Source organism: Glossina fuscipes, unplaced genomic scaffold, assembly GCF_014805625.2.
Source record: "Glossina fuscipes isolate IAEA_lab_2018 unplaced genomic scaffold, Yale_Gfus_2 1, whole genome shotgun sequence".
NCBI lineage: Eukaryota > Metazoa > Arthropoda > Insecta > Diptera > Glossinidae > Glossina > Glossina fuscipes.
The window spans coordinates 36,812,851-36,835,864 of NW_023998415.1; the positions used below are offsets into that span (position 1 = coordinate 36,812,851).

Below are 23,014 nucleotides of genomic sequence, written 5' to 3' on the forward strand. Positions count from 1 at the left end.
CGTGTCGATTTGAATCGGCTTGTCTTTGTCATCTTATAATCATTTCATGTGAAGAAGTGAAAACAGTGTTGGCTAAGATCGAAATTTATCCAACAATCGGACTAAAGCTTTTTCAAGCATGATTTGTGTGCTCGGAAAGTCGCTGTGTTAAGAACAATACATCTAGGATTCATTCATTATGGCAAACTGCTTTGAAAAAGTTAAGATATTGATGAGCCAGGAACCCTCAACAGATTATTAAAATTCCCATAACACAATCGATAAGCATGTACCTTGCAAAAATGCTTCGATAAGGCCATTCAGCAGCCAATTGCGCAATATATTTAACAGATGTTACCATACTGGCTGGAAGACTGCCAATGTCGAATCCACACTCAAGCACGGTGACCCCACAAATTCTACACATTATCGTCTAATTGCAGTCTGTTCCGCTATAGCCAAGACCATGGTCAACTACCATCTAACGAGATATTTGCACTCCAGATAGCGATGGACAATACGGCTTTGACGAAAATCGGCCCATTGGTGATCTAATGCCCTACCATACCGAAAAGTGGAACCCAGTTATAGGTTAATTTGACGAAAGTAAATTGTCTCTAAGGCGTCCGATAGGGTATTGCACGATGTGCTTGTCACCAAGCTCACTGCATTTGGTGACGTCAGCATTTTCGTTCGATTCATATCATGTTTCTTTGACAACCATTCGCTAAAAGTTGTAATCAACGGTTACTCCTCAAACGAGTTCTATTTAAATGCAGATGTACCGGAAGACCCTGTTCTATCTCCTTCTCTATTCGTCGGCTGCATTAACCGCTTGGTGTGTGTGCGCAATAGAAAGCTCTATCTATGCCTTTGTAAACGAAAGCACTTGTGTCACCCGTATTCATCCAGTAAGAGACCATGCAACAGCGCTATAGAGAATATAAGCTGCACGATGAACGGTACATTAAACTGGGAGCTCATAAAAATTTCTGAATGGGATTAACCTAACGCACAGGAAATGTTATGAACGTTCCTTTTTTGGGGGGTGTCAATGTAGAAGATCCGGCAACCCATGATATTCTAGGCATGAAAGTACAAAACGGACATATGCCCGGTCAAAATTAGAATATAGCTTGCATGCATGGGCAGCAGCCGTGGGCGATGAATTCCCCGATATCCTTGACCATCGGCGTTATGTGAGCTGTATTGAGCTTATGTACCAGGTACATCCTGGGGTAAATTTTCTATAAAGATAAAAGAGATTTGCCCGCCAATGAAGTCCTTTCACAGAAATCCACTGCTTTCTTAGCATGCCGCGCAACACTTCTTGCCTGACAGACGTCACCTGAAACAATTGCTGTGTTGATTGAAGCTACTTTGTGTCGCGTACTTGGTCAAAAATTTTACGGTTCAAATAATTTCATGGCATAGATTGATATCAAAATTTCATTCGATGTATGTTTTTTTTTATTTTTTATTTTTTATTTTAATTGCTTCGGTTGATATGCTTATACATATGCATAATTAATTTATTTTTCGTTCAATTCAGTCTCTTGGTTGATGATTAATTTTTTCCTTTATATGGTTTCCGTTTTCCGTTTTATTTGTTTATTCATTCTTTTGTTATGATGGTAACTATTCGCTTAAGGTAAATGCACATATACGTGTGTACCTATAAAATTTGACATGTACTGTTATTTACCAAGCTTACCAGAACGTAATGCTTTCCTACTCTTGCAACTAAATCATCAAAGAAGACAAAAGAATCAATAATAAAATAATAATAATAATAATAATAGTATTAATAAATAAATGAATAAGACATTAGTCAAAAAATTGAATGCAAAGCAATCTTTGTAAACTTTTTTCCAACATAATTCATAAATACAGTGCGTCGTCTCATTCGTTACGAGCGATTTTTCGCTCGAAAACAAATAGACGCTTGTTGTAAACTTAGTCCATTGGGTCAAACATATAATAACGCATTTCACAATTTTGTACTATTACAGAATACATATTTAAATAAAAACAAAAAAAAAAAAAACAAAAAAAACAAACAAACAAACACAACATTATTCCAGTAGATAAGAGAATTGAAGAACTTCAACAATTTAAAATAAACATAGCGTCATTAATATTGGATTTTTTTCCTACAAGGATGGATACGAAGGAACAAAACAGCATATTATTAAAAGTTGGTGGGATTTGGTGGGGGTTTCGTTTAAACATTCCTGATATATTTTCTATGATTTTTTTTGTACGGGAGGCAACGATTTTATTCCCTTTCTCTTTTATAGTCTGTTTCTCAGATCTTCGACGGAACAGATTGAGTGTTTTCGCACACGGCGACCTAATTCATGCCACATATTTTTGATGGGGATTTACGCCTGATGATTGGGGAAGAAGGTGAAGCACCTTGCGGCAGTTATATTAAATTCATTTATGAATTAAGCGGGACTTGCGCTTGAGGTCGTTATTTTGACAGAATATGAATGTTTCCAAAATAGCAAGTTGGTCCGCAATCTTTTTCAAATTTCGCCTCAACATCTTCAATGCATACCCAAAGTATAACATGACCACTGCCATGATTGCTGTAAGCCATTAGTACAAGAACGAGTATGGGAAGTGAAGGCTAGGAATTTGCGAGAAATCACGTTTTCACTAAGAATTTGTGCGTTTTTCGTGGCAAATTTTAGTCTTATGAATCAAAAGTATGTGGCCCTGTGCAAAAACACTCAATCTCTTCCGTGCAAGAATTGAAAAATCGACTGGGTATAAGGAGAATGGAGTAAGAGCCCTGTTTCCTATACAAGAAGAGTTATACAAAATATGTCAAAAATGGTCAAATGAAATCCCACCAATTATTAATACTCTTAATAATATGCTGTTTTCTTCCTTCGCATCGACTCCATATATGGAAAAACCCAATAGTAATGATGCTGATGATTCCCTTATTTCCTTGTCTACTGGAATAATGATTTGTTTGTTTGTTTGTTTTCTTTTTTCTAAATTTGAATATGTATACCCTGCGAGTACAAAAAAATAGTAAAATACATTTTTATATATTTGACGCAATCAACTAAATTTACTAAGCGTTTATTATTTCCGAGCGAAAAATCGCAATATTAATGAGACGACGTATAGTCGGTAACTACAACAAAAATAAATAAATAAGTATACGGATGGATATAGAGTTCGTATATCCTTATACAGTCATTCAAGTATGAATTTATATAAAAAATTTTAACCATTCTTTAGCTTATTTCGAATCTTTATTTGGACCATAGACCAGAAAAGCTTTTTGCCGTTTAATGCCGCATTTCTATCACACAGCATTTAAGGAGGGCAAAATAACTTTTTTTTGTATTTGTGACATTACATAATCTTACACTGAAAAAAAATCTCAAGTTAATATCAATACTTAATGCATACTCGCCTCCGAAACGTGGAGGTGAATTCATTGTGCTAAAGCATTTTACAGAAGGAAGTTTCAAAGACCCCACAGGAGTGTATATATTCTTGATTAGTGTCAAATTCTGAATTGCTTTTCGCATGTCCATCTCTCCGTCTGTGTAATGTCTATTGTAAATATTCGTTGATTCGCTACTTGAAATATGGCAGAAACATTAGAATTTCTTGCTCGGATGTTGGCATTGAAAATAGACCAAATCGGCTGCTAGACATGTCTATATAGACACGCCTGTAGTACCACGACGAACTGCGAACAGTTCTAGCTTTTAAACGGAATGAAGCAAAGGTTTTTTGTATATTACTCGTAAACTATATCAAACAAACGTACAAAACTTCTATAGGCAATGCTGTAGCATTTGTGTAAATAAACGGATAAAACTGACCACGCCTACGCGATATTATAGTGTATCGAAGTTTATCTGTTCAATAAAAATAAGGCTGCAAAAGAAATTCAACGAGGGCGCACCTGCGCCTGCGGTGTAAAGATAAACTCAAATTCCGCTAGCAAAGACACCTACCTACCTCTATAAACTGCCTAACAGAGATTGATATATATATGGCTGAACTTGGAAGTTTCTTTCCAAGTCTAAGTTAGGAAATGCAGAATATTTTGATGGACACCCAATACAAATCTATATGAAATTACTATCCAAAAAAGGTAAACGAATTCAAATTCGATCTCTCCGAACTATTTTTACCAACTTTGACGCAATGGCCAAAGTTTTGAAACTTTGGTCTTTCCAAACCCAAAAGAAATTACAACGATATTCATCCATATCATGTGAATCTATATTTATTTATATTTTATATTCCGAAACGGAACAAACAAAAAAATCATATTCGGCTGTGCTCAAATCTTTTACACTGGCTATTGCCAAAATGGCGAAAAGGAAAAAAATAAATTTCGATACTCTATAATAATGGATGTTCTTCCTGGTTAATTGTTTCCGTTTCTGCAGAATACAAATGGTGTTTATATCATGTGTTTGTTTTATCTACTGTATGAGTGAAGGAGGAGAAAATACGAAAGGCCGGGATGTTGTGCTGTCAGATCATGTTTCAGTATGGTTGTCGTCTTTGCCCGGTTCGGTCTATTTTCAATACCAATCTGTGCGTAAAAGAATCTTCACTGTGCGTCTGCCAAACTTGAAGATTGTATCTTCATTGTCGCGAGCATAAACATGCTCGAACATGCTTCAGTGACAATAGCAATACGGACGAACGCACATGTTTCAAAATCGCCAAAAAAAAGTAATGTTACAAAATTTTCAATTGCATATGTTTGCGATACGCGGATATAGTGAGCGTATAAGACTCCTACGATGATGAGAATAAAAATTCCTGAATCGTATTAAATTTCTGGCGTCAGTTTAGATACGACATTACACACGGATATGTGGTTAGTCATTACGATCACAAAAATGAAAATAAAATTTACTTATTTTAATTAAATTGAAAATTTCAAATATGTATTCATTGCTTGCTCTGTTGGCATTCAAACTATATATAATAATTATTTATTTATTTTAAGAAAATAATTATTCAATAGAATTTCAACTATTTACATAAATGCGTTTTGATGGGTGCGCAGCGACAAATGCATGAAATCAATGTATATATAAATGCAGACCGACATGCCTTGACATGACTGTGTATCATACGAAACGTGGCCATGTGTGGTTCAAAAATGAAAAAAAAAAAAAACTATATTTATATGTATATATATATATATATATATATATAAAAGGAAAACGCATAGATTTCAAAGTATTTTCTCATCCCTTTACTCTCTCACTCTCTCTATCGCTCTTTCGCATTTGTTGTCTTTGATACACGTAAAAGCAACCTGCGCATTATACCAGAGACGACGGAATATATAGACGGTGCGAGATTTTTTTTGAAAACGGAAACCAGAAGATTATTATGGACTTTTTGTGTTTCTATTATGAATAGTGGTAGTAGCGGTGGTAATGCTGTCATGGCTATCAATTAGCAGCCATTCGCGGGCATCCTCTTTCATTCTGCTTTGCTGTATGGGAACAAATTCTGTTATGAGTTTTTTGCTATAATTTCGCACCGTCTCACATATAATATGAGGGAACGCGGCATCATATCAAGAAACTGTTAACAGAATCTTTGCGCATACAAATAAGGAGGATGCAAGAGCTAGCCATCATATGGCTCCTCACAGCCAGTTCCTAGTGTGAATTTTGCAAAAAAATGTCAGACCATCTATATACATCGTTGTCTGTAATTGCACGTATTAGCAGAAACAAGGGGCATGTAATGAGATACTTATGTTATTAGAGTTGGAAAACGTCACAAGTATGTATACATTTTTGATCAGCATTAAATGATGATTCGATTTAGGGATGTCCGCCTATTCGTCTACCCGGCTATGTAGTATCTGTGTTAACCATACGCCTGTTAACGGAAATGAAGATGTCGCCTACAAATTTTAGAAGTGACTTAAACTTTTCAAAGGACCTATAACACGCCACCTACCGCACGCCCGGATGCCACAAATTTGCATTTTGAAAATAGAAAAAATCAAGCGTGCCCTCTCCATATTGTAGAGCTTGGAAACTTAGTTCGCTTTTTATTTTTTTATTTTCATTTTTTTTATTTTAAAGAATAACGGTAATGGGTATAAAAGATTCGATCACGATCGAACATCATTTTCTTATTTCTTTGTTTCCTTTTGTTTTGTTTTTGTTTTTTTTTTTTGTTTTTTTTTTGTTTTTTCTAAACTTTATATAAATAACAAATATTTAGTTTTGTTTATTAAACAAACTTTTATTGCTAAGTGGTTGACATTCGTTCTTCTCGAATACCATGCAATTCACATAAGCGCCAGGGGTAAGCAAGCACGTGTTTTAAACGTATTGCAAGCAAAAAGCACATGTCGAAGGAAGAATACATGCCGGAAGAAAATTATTCTCGGTTACGACCGAATCTTTTATGCCCATCACCGTTATACTATAAACAATTGACAAAGGGTGCAATTATTCTAATAATATTGGGTCGACGTGTTTGCTATTTTTTTTCTATTTTTGAATAGACTAACTCGTCTATCTGTTATAGTTAAGAAGCGATAACGAGTAAAAGACACAGAAAGCAAAAGTTTTCTCTATTTTGATTTAATAAACAAGGCAGGCATTGTAAGCGTATTCCTTGACTTAATTCAAGGTCTTTGGTAAATTTATAGGCGATATCTTCTTCTCTCCGAACGGGAGAATTTGCATTATAGATGCTACACAATTGAGCATAAGTGCAGATGCATAGATGGGCCCGCGAACAGACAAACATGTTTAGATGCCTTCCCATTTCTATCAGTTGGCCAGAAATTTATGTACTTGATGGGGCTCTTCAACCTTGACCCTTGAAAATGAAATTACAAGCTAATACGCTATAATATTGAGTAGGCGTATTCAATTTACATACTCTTTTAATTTTTGTCCATCGAATAACGGCACAAGTTTTTCTACATTTATTTGCTACAATTTATGTATTTTGAAAAACCGAAGCGACCCAGTTGGCCTATTTTCAGTATCAACCTGCGTGCAAGAACTTTCCATATTTAGGCCAAATTTTAAGTCGATACCGTCAGTTTTGGGGCCAAAAATGTGTTTAGAACACACATTATACGGACGGACAGACAGACATGCTCAAATCGATTCAGAATCCGATACTGATCGTTATTATATGCATACATTTTGGAGTATCTGACGCTTCCTTCCGGATGCTACAAACGTTTTAACAAAATGAATATACCGCTCATGGTTCGGTGATGGGTATAAAAAAAAAAAGAATGAAAAAGAGAAAAAGTAAGAGAGAACTATGCAATTTTTCATGTTTTTCTTTAGTTTCGAGCAAACCAAACAAAAAAAAATATATATATATAGATATAGTTTTTTATTCAGGGCGCACTCAAGCGAAGCTGATGCAATACGTTTCATTAATTTCTTAAGACTTGAAATGATGAACAATTTTAGCCAACATAGGGTCGTGTGCGTGTTTATACACCTTAACACTACAACTAACACAATCGTTATTTATAATATGAGAGACTGGAGAAAACATAAAATATAACGCGGCTGGCTGTGTGCAGCGACGTTAATATCGTCTGACAACTATGGATTTTTCGGTGTATGCATAGCACCGCATGTATTCGAATAATAAAGAGGAAGAAAATAAAAACAAAAACAATTGGGATGCTAAAGTGCATGTTTATTGATAGCATAATATTACACCAAGCGCCCTATATCGAGCCGTTCATAATAATTGCTAAATTATGCTGAATACGTATGAGAATGAGAAGTAAACAAAAAATACGTAAGGAGTTCAGCTAAAATTCTAGGAAATACACAACAGAATAGAATCAAATAAAATTTTCAAGTCTCGATATGAATGTCAAGGTGAGTATAACTTGACTATCAATAATATTGGGAACAGTTTAGGCGCACACTCATTCACTCCCATGACAGTGCATTCATAGGGAGTAATTGATTTAAACATTGACTTTACCTCCAAAGAAAAGTTAAATACTCTTATATAGAATTCTCATAAGATCGTGTGCATGCCTCTTTGCATCGATATCATACCTTTACATAGCAATCCCGAATGCACTTCTTTACGATATGAGCACAAAAATATAAACAAGTTTTTGTGAACCAAGTTTGTTATCAAATTTCTTTACAATTCCCCCAAGTTTGTGGTTATTCGTGACCCTGAAATCTTATTTAAGATTTTCACATGATATCGGTTCGAGTATTTGCAAGAGTTCACCTTAATCGTATATAAAGTCAATTCGTAAGTTAATATACTCATCGCAGGAGCTATAACGCTTGTCAAAATCATAGCAAACGCTATTGAACGCAAATTCATTGCTATATTACGATGAAAATCGTTCATTACCCCATTACGCCATAATATCTTTTCTATCCTTATTAGAGAATTGATTACACTTCTCCATGCTCTCGTATTAAAAGCATTGAAACATTTCGTATGCAGGACAATCAAATTTAACGCATCTCATCGATTTGATAGGAAAAGATGAATAACAGTAAGCTAAGATAATGAAATTGTAATCCATTAATCGCGCATAATATTTTCAAATGCTTTTCAATATTGATTGACTTGATATTATCATACCTTGCTGCCGACATATCATTAGCTTAACTTACATATCAAACTGATTGTCAAATTAGAAACGTTGTTGCATAAAATCCTTTACAATTTTATTTTCTAATTTTAAAAAAAAAAATATATATATATATATATATATATATATATATATATATATATATTACATCAGTCTTCAATTGCAAGAGTTTAAATATTATGTTTATAACGAAGAACAAGAACAACGACAATAACATACGAATAATATTAAAAATTTTCAAAATAGATTTTTAATCGTAAAACTATATATAAATTTTATTCATATTACGATTGTCTATAGATATGACTAACACACACGCATGCATATACGCACTCACGCATTTTTCCTTCAACGCTCTACAACGGATGTGATTATCAAGGAGTTATTTTTGTTTGCTTTTGAAATTTCTTTTTATATATATGTATCTAAAAGTATTTCGATTACTTCCTATTTCCCAGCTAACGGTATCAACAAAGTTTAAAAGGCATTTTATCTAAAAATACTAACAACCAATTGTTTCTTGTGCCAATTTGTCATTCTATTGTTATTATATACGTTGTTGTGACTGGCTGCTCTACCTCAACCTACAGACTGGGTGAAGGTTATCTCTCTCGTTTTTTGCATTCATACATTCATATATAGATATATAGATAGATAGATAGATAGATAGATAGATAGATAGATAGATACACAAATAGACATACACAAAGGCATCATCAGCCTTCGATAACGAACTCAATCCAAGAAAAGGTTCGATGCTTGAGGAAAAGAAAAGAAAAGATAAAAAAAGCATGAAACAAACACATAATCAAACGATGTTATCGAATAATTGCTAAAATTGATGATAATCATCATAATTATTATACATGAGTGCATGAATATATATGTATTCTCACTAGCCGGTGCTTATGGTCGTCGCCGGTGCGAGCACTAGTAGAATGCTGCTGCTCTGTTGGCTCAATTTCTAGGCGAGAAAGAACGAGTTTAACGATTTAAAGACGTGTAAATGCATCGATGCAACGATGCATGCGTTCCCTGTAAAATTGAATTAACCACTTGTAATAATACCATTATTTGTTCAATGCACGAGTCTTAATTCATGTTATTTACTCTAATGTTCGGCTTGTGCTCGATTTAATTTCATTTCACTAAAACAAAAAACTTTTGTTTTTTTGCCTGAAATTGTAGAGCGTGATGTTAGCTAATTGCAGTAGAAGCAGATAATGAATTATTTTATCATCGAATACAAAGTTAGAAAATGAGCAAAAAAAAAAAAAAAAAACTCACATACATATATACATAAAAGTGAGCCTTAGTAAGCATTTTAGTCATGATATTCATCATCGTTAAGTTGACAAGTAGCAGAGAAGCGGAGTAGCAATGCATGTCAATATTAATAGCAGAGCTGTTGATTTTATTTATAATAAGCAAGGACATGATATTCGCTTCTTCCTTCCTTAATTACAAGCCCCCACGATCACAATCGCTTCTTCATATACTGTTTTGAAATTTTAATTGAATCGTATAGTAGCCATGTAGTTGTTATGTCCGCCTTGGAATATATGTGACCAGATGATCAGATCAAATTTTTTTTTTCAAATTCTAACGATTTCGAAATATGTAGCCGATGTTCATTTCATTACTCAATTGCGTTCTTAAGCTAATTTATAATCGTTGTAGATGCCTTAATAAAGAGAAAAATTCAATATTTTGCCCAAGATGTCGAATCTATTTGCCCGATCAAGTACTAAATACTTTTCCGGAAAAATTTCGAATTATTTATGAAACGTAACATCGAACGTATTAAAGAATAAATACGTGTTCGCCTATTTAATAAGATTCGAAGAGAGTTCGAAAAGTCTGTGACTGCAAATTGCAAACCTTATCAAAGCTACGCTAAAACATTATAGTGGTCTATGGCCTAGAATTAAAGACCCTACGCTACCCTACAGTTATTCATCTAAAGACTTTTTCAATAAGGCTCTCTATGTGCAGTGATCCAAATTGGATCATTTTCAATAGCGTTTATCCTTAGACCAAAACACATGAGTGTTAACCAAAAATTCATCAAAAATATCTCTAGATTGAAGACAAGAAAGCAAGATAGACAAGCGGACAAGCAAGCTTAGATCGATCGAAGTGTGCGAAGGTGTTATATGCATTTGCACAAACTTAATATACCTTCGCGCAGCCAGTGGTATAGGGTATAATTAAATAGAGAATAGATATACATTCAAACACAAAGTATTCGATTTGATATCATTCCTAGTCCTAGTTCCAGTTTAATAATTTCTTTCCCTTTTTAACGATCTTAACCCATGTAAAATGCTTATTATTATTACTGAACTTGAGATAAAACAAAGTTAACTCACTCGCTTATGATTTGATTGTTAATTAGTACGAAGTTTTTGAATCTATTGTTATATAAAATGTGTAATCACAGAATCACTGGACGGGTTTACCCCAAAATATCGCAATGGTGTGACCAATGACCGGGACATAATAATTATGATTGCAGACACCTAATATACTTACGGTAGTAATGTATTCCTATGAACTACGTTGCCTAGGGTGGAGAGAAATATTTTCAACTCATAATTTTACATCGATTTACTCCAATCGAGAATTTCTACTTGTATATGAATTTTCTGTAAAATCTATATATGTATATATATATAAATACATAAATATATATATATATATATATATATATATGTAATTTTTTTTTTTTTTAATTTATGTACAAAGCTTTGTAAGATACATTTTACTTTAGATTTATATGTCGATCATAAAAAATACCTGAACTGTAGTTAGCTAACGAAAGCACCGCAGGAGAGAGTCACTTTGTAGTCGACTAGCAATTAATATTTTATGTATAATATAATTAATTAATAATGCATTCGTATTGACATTGATATTACAATTCTATACAAAAAGTTTACAAATTTATCATTGACAACGGACGGAAATGGTAACATAAACTGAGACAAGTCCAAATATTTAATTTGTAATGAAACTTGTAAATATACGCTTGCGATAACAAAAACAACAACCGACAGCTTAGGCACAGTAAGCAATGAAATGAGAAAGTCTTCCATTAACTTTCGTATCCGCATATTAAACTTAGTAATTTAAGAGTTCCTATCGAAGGTATATATGTATGTGCGCAGGGTTAGTCTGATATGAAATATAATATAAAGCCAGTCATGGCAATTCGTCTATCCGTATATCAATTAAAGTTTGAATGATTGATTAGCTAACTTACATCACTTTTGCTTTTTGTCTTTGGACCGATCTTTAACGCCCAAATACATCTTTGGCAATTTGTCAAAACAGTCCGCCTTCCGTCCTAAAGGGTTCGAATTGCATTATCTTAGTCTACGTTCGCTCTGTTAATCAACTCATATAAAAGAATTTCGATTTTCAAAATTTTCTTCGTCTAAATAATCCATGAGGGAGTCTTCAAAAAGTGAAAAACTGAAATTAGTTTTGAAGCTTCCTGATTACTCAACTTTTCTCTTCAAATAATCTAAACGACACATAGAGAAGAACGCGGCGACTTCTAGGACCGCCGCCTAGTGGGTGCATACTCGATCCGATCGGCAAGAGCATAACACTTCCCTATAGGTACAACCGCTTCACTCATATAATATAAATAATAAAAAAATACCATTCACCCAAGCAAGACGAGAACCTTATAGAGAACTTTCCAGAAATTTTTATTACATTTTTTAAAGCTCAACATCATACTAACTTCTGTCTCAAATAATCGAAGCGGTTTATACGAATCTTTGCGCACATATTTATGGTTTCTATACCGTACACTATTTATGGTACAAGGGTGTGTATATTAAATTTGTGCAACACCGAGAAGGACTTGAAGTAGACCCATCTTTTATTATATGAATCGATTTAAATGCACTTTCTGATCTTTCTGATCTAAGTATGTCTGCCCATTTTGTGTTCTTATGTTTCACCTATAGGCTGCAATTTTTGAGATATTTCGATGAAACTTTGAACACTAACATGCTTTGACCTAACGACGAACGCCATTAAAAATGCCACTAACCAGACGGATATCTTGTTCAACCACCTGCCCATATAATGTCCTCTTTATATGGGTAACTGTAGGCTGATGTAGGGCATTTAATGAAATGAAATGAAATGAAATTTTGCTTCTCTCGTCGATTGTCCCAAATAAGCCAAGAGACCCCGTGCAGTAATTTGCACAAATCTTTTTTTTTTTTAGTTTTTTACTTAATCACTTTTGTCACTGATCTCTATGATAATTCGAAATAACTCTTTTCTTTAAAATACACGTCTACATCTCATGTCTCAACTAAAGAAAGAATTCATAGAGCTTTTCGTTTGATTTCAATGTGCAACTTCAATCTTCCTTTGGATCTGGTAGATGAGTTACTTTTTCAATGTTGTATAAATGTTGTGGTTTTTTTTTTTTTTTGAGATACAATCGAAAGCGTAACACTATGTACATATATAATGGAAGGTAACAGCAGTGAGTGAGACTATAAAATGAGTTAGTTATGTTTCAATGTAATAATTGATGATTTGTTTTTTTTTTTTTGACGTACCACCGCGTGACGTAATTTAAAAAATAACCGATGCAGAACTCTATTGAAAACCGGGCACAATTTAGTCTTAATTAGACCTGACTGAGTTTACTGTATGTCGCGTACTAAACGCTTGCTACAACCTAAGTTCGAGTAGAACCCATGGAAAACAATCTCATTTCCTAAAATTAGTGCGCATGTTTGTCAAAAGAAACGCAAATTTTTTGATGAACTCATAAGAAAAACAGCAAAAATATGAAAAGTAATCCCGCTCTTTTATCAATATATGTATATATATATATATATATATATGTATGAGATGTACTTATGTGCGCATTTAAAACAAGCAATTGCCGAGCGTTCCAAAACTGACACGGACTGATGCCAACTAACTTTGATTGTATAACTTGTATGTTTGTCGATTGCGATGGCATTCACATTTCCTGTAACTGGGATATCCAGCTCTGCTCCCCCAGGCCTATCTTACATGTTACATAGACGAGCAAAATTTTTCATATTTGCTTACCCTATACACGATGGTAACATATCGTACAAATATTTATATAAATATTTGTAAAATTTAGACATTTTTTTTAGTATGTTGTAGGAGGAGTAAAAGTAAAGGTGTTGCTTACGTCAATTGCTTTTGTTTTTTTGTTTTGTTGCCTTTATTTTCGATGCACTTTTGCTGATAATTTACGATTTTGTGGGTCATCTTCAATGTACAGCTTGCTCTAGTTTTTTGACTGCCTTTTGCCATTTTACCATAAAACATAAGTAAATGATTGATTTGCTTGACAATACCTTTTTAGATGGATACAGTGCAGTTCATTTAAATAAATTTTCAACATTTCTCGACTCATTTTTATTTGAAAAACATTTTTTTTTTTTTTTAATGTTTTCCCCAAAAAACATTCATTTATTACTAATGATATATACCGATCTGATATTTGATGATATAGTTGTGAAAAAAAAAGAATTTAATTTTTGCATATATATATATATTCATGTATAGTAAATGGAAAGGAACGCAAATGTTTCAAATTGCATGTGACGAAGACATTAGTGCTAACTAAGCACTTTACTTTAGAATAGGGAAGACCTTCAAGTCTCTTGCTTTGTAGCATAAAAAGTAACCATTCATCAATTTCTTAACAGTCTTTTCCAATTCATACTCCGTATGTTTGTTCTTCTTTTCTGAAGTTGCGACGTTATTATAGCAACGATCCCGTTTGCTGTACCTGCTGTACTTTGCTCTTGCTTGCGTGGACTTGCGTGGTCAGATTGACGATGCTGGCGTATATTATCATATAAACACACATATGTCATTATGTTAGATGAGGTACTTTTCAATGACGCGTACAGTGGTGGCGAACAGACAATTTACATATGAAAAATATAACCGTAAAGAAAGGAGAAATAACTTATATTCGGCCCATCATCATTTGCTTTGATTACAAATACAAGATTCTCTCGATATCTTAACCCATTGTCGATATAAAGTTCAAGACAGAGACAACGAAATACGCAAATTGTTCCACATTTCTTTTCAAAATTTAAAATGTGAGATTATTGTGGGATTTTTCTGTCAGCAGCCATTTGACAATTTGCCGTTTCGTTCTTCTTACTTGTATACGCAAAGATTCTGTTAAGAGTTTCTTGAAACTTTTGCAAACGTGAAGCATATGCAATTCTGTCTTTCTAAGTGAATATGCGCTATGGTATATACATATAAATATGTATGTAACAAACGATTGTGCGATTTATTGCTTATTTCAAACAGACAGACGTGATATGCATGGAATCTTCAATGCAATCTTCTATGCTTCGCAAATATTTGCCAGGTATAATGTATTTCCTGCTATAACTCCACCAACAAAGGCATAAGAATAGCAGAAGCAAAAAGAGTAAGTAAAAATTAAAAAGGTTGGGTTGCAACGAAATTATTTGCATTTTAAAAATGAACCGAAATAGTGAAAAAAGAGAAAATCATTACATTTTACGATATCACCTCGGTGTTGTTGTCTGTCATGACAACAACAGGCAAAACGCATCTTCAATGAATGTTTCAACAGAAATGAGGAGAAAGGTTGAAAAGTTTTGATGCGTACATCGTGCATTCTGTGCAATTCCCTGTTTGTTTAACTACCGTTTGTTGTGTTGTCTGCAAAACTTGTTTCTCGTTTCGTTCACTTGTCTATGAAAATCACTTGCTTTAAGGTTTTTTGCCCAGAAAATAATGAAAAGTTCTTATCGAACATAATCGGAGGTCACAATCAATGACCGTTTAATGGATTACAGTTTTAATATTACTAGACGTAATTCGGAATTCAATCAACTGCCACGCCCACAATTTTTATGTATGAATTGCAGGTAACAATGGAGGGTCGCGCAGAATTTTCATTATACTCTTTGTTTCTGCTTTATTTAGGCCATGTTCACAATCACTATCACAATCATTGGCACATATATAAGCGTAGATATGTGATTGTATTTTAATTTTATAATTTATTTCCAGCTATTGTTTTTTATTTTTAATCTTTTGATTTGTACGCTAATTTTTTAGATCGTGAATAGATCATTAACACACATGGCGACAAAATCAAATCATATAGAAACAGTTAAGGTAAAGAATAAAAAAAAAAAAAAAAAAAAATTAAAAATTCAATTAGAAAGTTTATTTAAATTTTAACACTTTTCGAGCGTATGTTAGTTCAGAATTTTTTTTTTTTGTTTTCTTTTTTTTTTTCGTATTTCCTTAATCCTATTTTCGCATGTTTTTAGCAACGAGTTGTTAAAATTGCGCTTAGACGCATTAAGTGCGCTTTTAACTAATTATGAAATTGACAACAACAATTCATTTTTAATAGTTCGGAAACAAATACTTATAAAACATTTACTATTAGAATTAATTATCTATAATGATAATTTTACCAGCAAACACTGACTCATTTTAACAATGAAGCAGCGCTTAGTGTTTCTATTTATGTTTAAAGTCATAACTATTGAACTTATTGACCTTATACGAGAAGTACGCGAAAAGGTTCATTATATTGTTATCGCTAAAAAATACAGATTGCCTTCATAAATATAGAAGAGTAAAACAAAACAAGTAAATAAATTAAATTCGGTCGGGACCGAATATTTTACACCCATCTCCGTTTATCGCAAAAAAAAGACAAAAGAAGTAAAAGAATAAAATTCGTATGCTCCGTAATATGGGGTGGGCGTAGATGCTTTCTTCTATTTTCAAAATGAAATGTGGGCGTTGTAGGCGGATCCTTTGAACAGTTTAAAGATCAATTCCAAATTCTTTTGTAAATTTTCGTTAACGGGAGAATGTTTACCACAATTACCATAAAGTTGCGCAAACAGACAGATGGACAGACGAACAGGCGGACATGTTTAGGTGCGTTTAAGGGTGTAACTGGCCAAAAATTTATATACTTTCTGGGAATTTTTAAACTTGGTTTTGAGCGTTGTAAAGTTATTGAAAAAAAATATAAAAATTTGGTACACTATAGTATTGGGTGGTGTGGTCGATTTTCCCATTCTTGTACAGGTACTACATCATCGCCTATAGAATAATGGTTCAACTTTTTACCTACCGTAGTTTATGAGTAATGATCAAAAAACCAATTTTATATTCCTTTGAAAAAGCAGAGATGTTTTCAATGTACGTAGCGTGTCCGTCGACCGATATGGCGCGCTTTCAATACAAACCTGCATGCAAGAACTTCCAAGGTTTCTGCCAAATTTGAAGTTGATAGCTTCATTTTTTTGGCGAGCACAATGTTTACAACGGACGGACAGACAGACAAGCTTGAGACATGCCGATCAAATATATATATATATATATACTTTGTGGGGTCTCTGTAGCTGATGAATATACCCCTCATTTTTCGGCGATGTATATAAAAATAAATAAATAAACCCATGACAGGGAATGCATTATAATCTACATATCGAAATACGCACAGAAAACCCGATAAGGCATATTTACTCTCGATAACCGTGAACTTGAACATGAGTGAAGTTAAATCAATTTATTCATTTCCTGACCGTTTCATTCGTCCACCTTCTCAAATCATAATTAAGGGGTTAAAAGAGTTTGTCTAGAAGAACAAACTTTGTCTCAAATTTATTGCTCTCACCGCTCAAAGATAAACGAATCCGCTAGCAGTCATCAAAAAATTGCAAATTTGTCTTCCATAAAATTGTTACGATTTAGTCTAGAAGCCTAAACCTGAAAGTCTTGTTATTTCTTCTACATCATCGCCGCTAACACTCAAGAAGTTTTTGTTGAATTGTAAACGTTTTTTTCTTAATAAAATCTTCAAGTCGATCAAATCAATCAAACTGTCAAAAATGGGAAAAGCCAAGTATGTACCTATTGGCTTGAACGCAAGCAAATGTAATCTAAATGTGAACAAATATCTAGAAAGTAGTGTAGAAAGTAGTGTACAAAACTGTTATCTCCTTCTTATATATACAATACGTTGCACATATAAATCGATATTAAATAAGATGGATCAGTCTCCCTTCTATTTTGCATTAAATTATCACACATCCACAAGTTGGGAATAGATGTTAAAAAAATTATGCTCAAGTCGCGTATACTCTTTTTATTGTTGCATGCCGTTGTTGACCCTCTCTCACTGTCTTTCTCTCTCTCTCTCTCTCTCTCTCTCTCTCTTCATTGCTCTTGTGAGCGAAGTCATTACTGGATTTTACTGTTATATAAAAGTGAAAAGGTCTAATAATTTATTGCAAGCACATCTACACAAACTACACAATACTTCGAATTAGAAAATAGATATATTTATTTTATCGCTTAAGCCTTAAGTTCTGCTGTTTCTGATAAGAATTAATAAGACGGAACTTCACATGGAATCATCTTTAAAAATTCAACTTAACAAAGACTTTTTGTAGTTTACGACTTCGAAGCTCTGTAACACGCTTCGAAAGGATGTTAATATACGATATCTTACAATGCTCGTTTAAATGTGTGGCGATTGATATCAGCATTGGTTCTTTAAAACCTTTTGCTCAGGACAATAAATTCCTCTTTCATCTTTCGTCGCAAAATTTTAATCAACCTCTAGATACATCAATATTTTCCAGAAATCTAAAAATTCTTTGTACAAAAATCTTTTCAATATTTCATTAAATTTTCATTTTCATTATACGACATTGAAAATGTTACTCTTGCGAGGGACGAGTCGCGTAGTTTTTAATATTTTTGTTGTTGTTTACCTCATGTCAGGCAGCCGTTCTAGGTCGACTTCAATGGCTACTTGTAATGTTGATCAATGGCTGTCAAAAGAAAGTTTTCCAGGCAAATCATCCGATTGGAATTTCTATAGCTAATGAATTTTTTTATGTACGTTTTTCCTACATATGGATTGTTCAGACTATTGAATCTATGCACATATTCGGTAGCGAAGTTTCCAAAATTTCCAAAAAAAAATTCAAGCTTTCACAAATACATCTCCTATGCATCTCTCTCTCTCTCTCTCTCTCTCTCTGTGCTCATTAAACGCAGGTTGGAATTGGCGAAAGCCTTGATTTAATTGCCATTGATAATAAACGGATGCGAACAACGATTAACATTTAGGTTGTGAAGAATCACTTGTGAGATACGCAATTTCGTTCATATCTTTTTATGCCATGATTGCTACATTTTGACTTAAAAATAAACTTTTTACCCATTTTCAAAATTGAATCAACGTTTTCTTAAAATTTTCTCAAAAAGCGATATGCATTTAAGATACATGCTTTACTTTATATACGCTACAGGGCTTGTGATGCAAAGGTATATTAAGTTTGTGCGGATGTATACAATTCCCAGAAGGACTTGATATAGACTCAGCTTTTATCGTACCAATCGTTTCAAACTCACTTCCTGAGTCGATTTAAGCTTGTCTGTCCATCTAATATGCTTGCGTCTTTAACCTACCAGGCCGCAATTTTTGAGGCATACGACGTGCTTTATTGAAAGTGATTCGGATGAGATCACTTTTTCGATCAGTTTTGCTATAGCACATTATTGTGAAAAGTCCTTCTATGAATAAACGTATTAAGCGAAATTGTGGAGAGTTTTCAATGGTGGGCCGTGTCCTTCTTACCTAAAATTTCGTGCCACATTTAGGGTTTCCACTTAAGTTACAATACTGCAAAAATTCGATACACGCAAGTAAGCAAATGTATACATTAGAGTAGTTAAAGTTTGATCGCAAGTCCAAAGGACGTAATTTGTAAAAAAAAAAAGAAGATATAAATTCGAATATATAACCGGGCATGGTCACTCACTAAACGTCTTACAGGACACGACATCGCTTGCATCACAATCCAATGTTTTCGTAGGCTTGCCTAAATTTGGTAAAAATATTCGTTTTTTGGTGGAGAATTTATTATTCTTTGATTGGTTTCGTGAAGACTTTCATACGAATCCTCATATGGAAGGGGATCCGAAAAAATACACCTATGGAATCCCTGTTTGGTTTTAAATCACTATAACGAATCGATTGCCGATCATAAAATATGAAGAATTAAATCTGGTTGCGATCATAATCCTTATCCTGTGTAACAATTTTTATATGGTAAGGGGCTCAAAAGATGGTCACATCAGTTTCAAATTGGCTACATTTCTTAGATATGCTTTCACTGAGCTTCTTCGAAAAACATTACATTACAGTATTTTTCCAAATCATTAAAATTGTCCAATTGACTTCATGTTCAATATTGCTTGTCCCTCAAGTTAAGGGTATCTGTGTAAAATATTTCGAAAACTGTAAAAATTTAATTCACAAAGGCACTTGGCCAGGACGGGCATCGAACGAACGAACACATTTGAATCGATTCAGAAAATGATTTTAAATTATTCTGCACACACACATACAAACAGGTCGATAGATCTCCCATAGTCTAATTGAGTGTTGCATACGTCTTGTCCGGATTGAAAAAATTTTTTCATATTATCACTATTCGACGATTCGATAAACGAATATATTGGGAATAATTTCAAGTTGGATTTAAGTAAACAAGTAAAGTTGTTCGTGTGTATAAGCAAGCTTACAAATTACGGTCTTTATGGTAACATTGTCAATCTCATATAAGAGAATTAGCTCAGAATCATACAAAAAACAAATAAAGGAAATATGGACTGATATGGATGGTAACCTTTTGACACAACAAATTTAATACGCCATTATATCTTATATCTCAATAACAATGCCTTATGGAAAAAATGATTTTGTAAGAAATGTTGTTTCACGTCCTCCGGAAAACGAAAATAACAATTAATCGGATTAATGTGAAAGTGCCAAGCACCGGAATTACAAAAAGCATCAGACAAAAACAAAAAACACAAAAATATTTAGCGATGATTTGCTTTCTGTCTGCCTAATGGGCCCATATGGTAGTAGTCATCTTTATTATAAGTTTTGAAACAACACATGCCCATGCAATTATAAACATATCGTAAGTACGAATACGTTTCTATGGAATAAGTGAAAGTGCTTACGTCTTTAGAGGCTTTAATATTTCTATTCAGTTTTTTTTTTTTTTTTTTTCTAATTTCTTTCTATTGTTTTCCATAAAAATACGTGCCATGAATATAGGGTGTGCTGACTGATTTTGCAAAACAATATACTTGAAAAGACAATTTACCTCTCGCCTTTCACATAAAGATAAATTAAAAGCAAAAATTCTTATGGATTCTTATGGAGTTTTTATATGGTCGGTCCCCTTATTAGAAAACTTTGTTATTTAAATTATTTAATGAGATTTTTTTGAAATTCCAAAAGATAAACTAATAAATAAATTTATAATTAAAGAAAGTGTTTTGTTACACTTTGGCTTAAAGAATACATATATATGTGTATAAATATTTAAATAAACGCCAGGTTAGTTAACGTAAAATAACGTTCGTTTGTGAAATTCTTTTACTATTGAAAAGTCCATTGACTGTAAAAGATCAATATATGATCGATTACTACATTACCAAAAAAAAAAAAAAAAAAAAATCAGTTAATGTTTGTTACACACTCGACAAACATCTACTGCCACCTGTGTAAGGCGTTTACAATAAAAACTTTTCACACCTGAAAAGCAAATTATATTATCAACCGACACCTCTTATTGGCCTTACGTAAGTTCCGATTGTGGTATACGTTACACATATGTATTTACAGCGGCCTACAAAACTGCATTCGAATATTTAACATTGAAATCAGTAAAAGAAGTAAACGTGCAAACGCCACACAAGTAATAACTAAATGAATGCCATTACAAGCTTTAAATGAATGATCATTAAAAAAGTATGTAGAAAGCGAGAGAGAGAGAGAGAGACAGATCATCAATTAAGATCGCAAGATTGTAGGAATAATTTAAATTCAGCCATCATTATGGATTTTAATACATACTTTGTTTGATATAATACCTGATGCCCGTCCATTAATGGGAAAGTGTGTTTAGTGTTTAAACATTATTTGGCTATGGATTTTAGCTTTTTAGATATGTTACAAAGTAAATAAATAATTTAACATATCGAATTGATTGTTGTATCGAGAAGCCTTGTAAATCAAGTAAGCAAAATATACTTGCCTGAAAATAAATCTGGGATAAATATTAGCTGAATGATTTCAGTGAATAGTGTTAGATCAATAACTAAATTACCAAAAGAAATCGATTTAAGGCATTCTCAATAATTAAGGTATAATTAATTTTGTTTTTATACAAAATTTCGGCTATATCCACTAAACAAGGATTACGAGGAATATTAAAATCATAAGCAGCAGTAGAAAAGAAATATTGGTTTTTGAACAAGATTCGAAAAAGAGGGAAATGCAAAACTGCCTATTAAAGGACATGCAGTTTTCGTAAAAAATTTGATAAATTTGCTAACTCATCGAGACGTGCGGAAGGAAGCGACGCATTTTCAAATCGATTTGTGATACTTGCGCAACAGTAAATAACACAGAGGCAGATATAACTAAGTCTATAGTCATATATATTTACATATTTATAAATAAGTATATAAATACATATATATATACTTCACTTTATATACTTTATAATCTAATGCGTCCTGCTAGGTATTGCAAGCTGAATGGCAAAATTATTACACCCTTATCCTTACCCGTCGCGTAACCATATTATAATGTTTTATGAAGGTAAAAAAATGAATGGTGAAAACACGCACGCAAACAAAACGGAATGCAAGAAAAACACCAACAATGCAGACATGGCCGTATAATTGACAGGCAGTCTGTTAGGCTGACATATCTCATCATTTAAAGGTAAAACGAAATTGGCAACGTTTTTCAGTTTGATTTTAATATCTATTCTTCTTCTTTCTTATTTTATTTATTTATTTCACTTTTTTTATTCTCAGTTTCCATTCAATACTTACTTTAATTTAATCAAATTCTCTGTAGATTTAAATCGGTTTAAAATTCTTTAGTTTTCTTTTTCACTTATTTTTTATTTTAGTGGTTTTTTCAATAAAAAAAAAATATATATATATATATATATATAAAAATAAAACACATCAGCAATAAATGTATTTTCTCTTTTCTTCCTCGGAAGCGATTATTTATTTTTAAAATATATTAGGATATGTTGTAGCCGCCATACGTCTTTTTTTTTTTTTTTAATATTTATTTATTCATTATATTTATTTTTTTTTTTTGCTATGAAATTACTAAAATGTCTTAGATACTCATTTATATATATATATAAATAACTTTTCTTCGTTTTAATGTAAATTAATTTTTGCGGTCTTTCACTTTGGCGGTTTAAAAATGGGGGAAAAAAAATGTGC

At 33.0% G+C, this 23,014-nt stretch overlaps 1 protein-coding gene across 1 annotated transcript in view; it reads right to left on the reverse strand.

Annotated features, from left to right (window-relative positions):
* The window catches only part of LOC119632462 (proton-coupled amino acid transporter-like protein pathetic), a 41,195-nt gene extending 18,557 nt beyond the window's left edge, over positions 1-22,638 (reverse strand). The window contains exon 1 of the mRNA XM_038025381.1: positions 22,604-22,638. The gene's annotated coding sequence lies outside the window, so the exon portion shown is untranslated. The remainder of the gene's footprint in view (positions 1-22,603) is intronic.
* Positions 22,639-23,014: the final 376 nt, after the last annotated feature.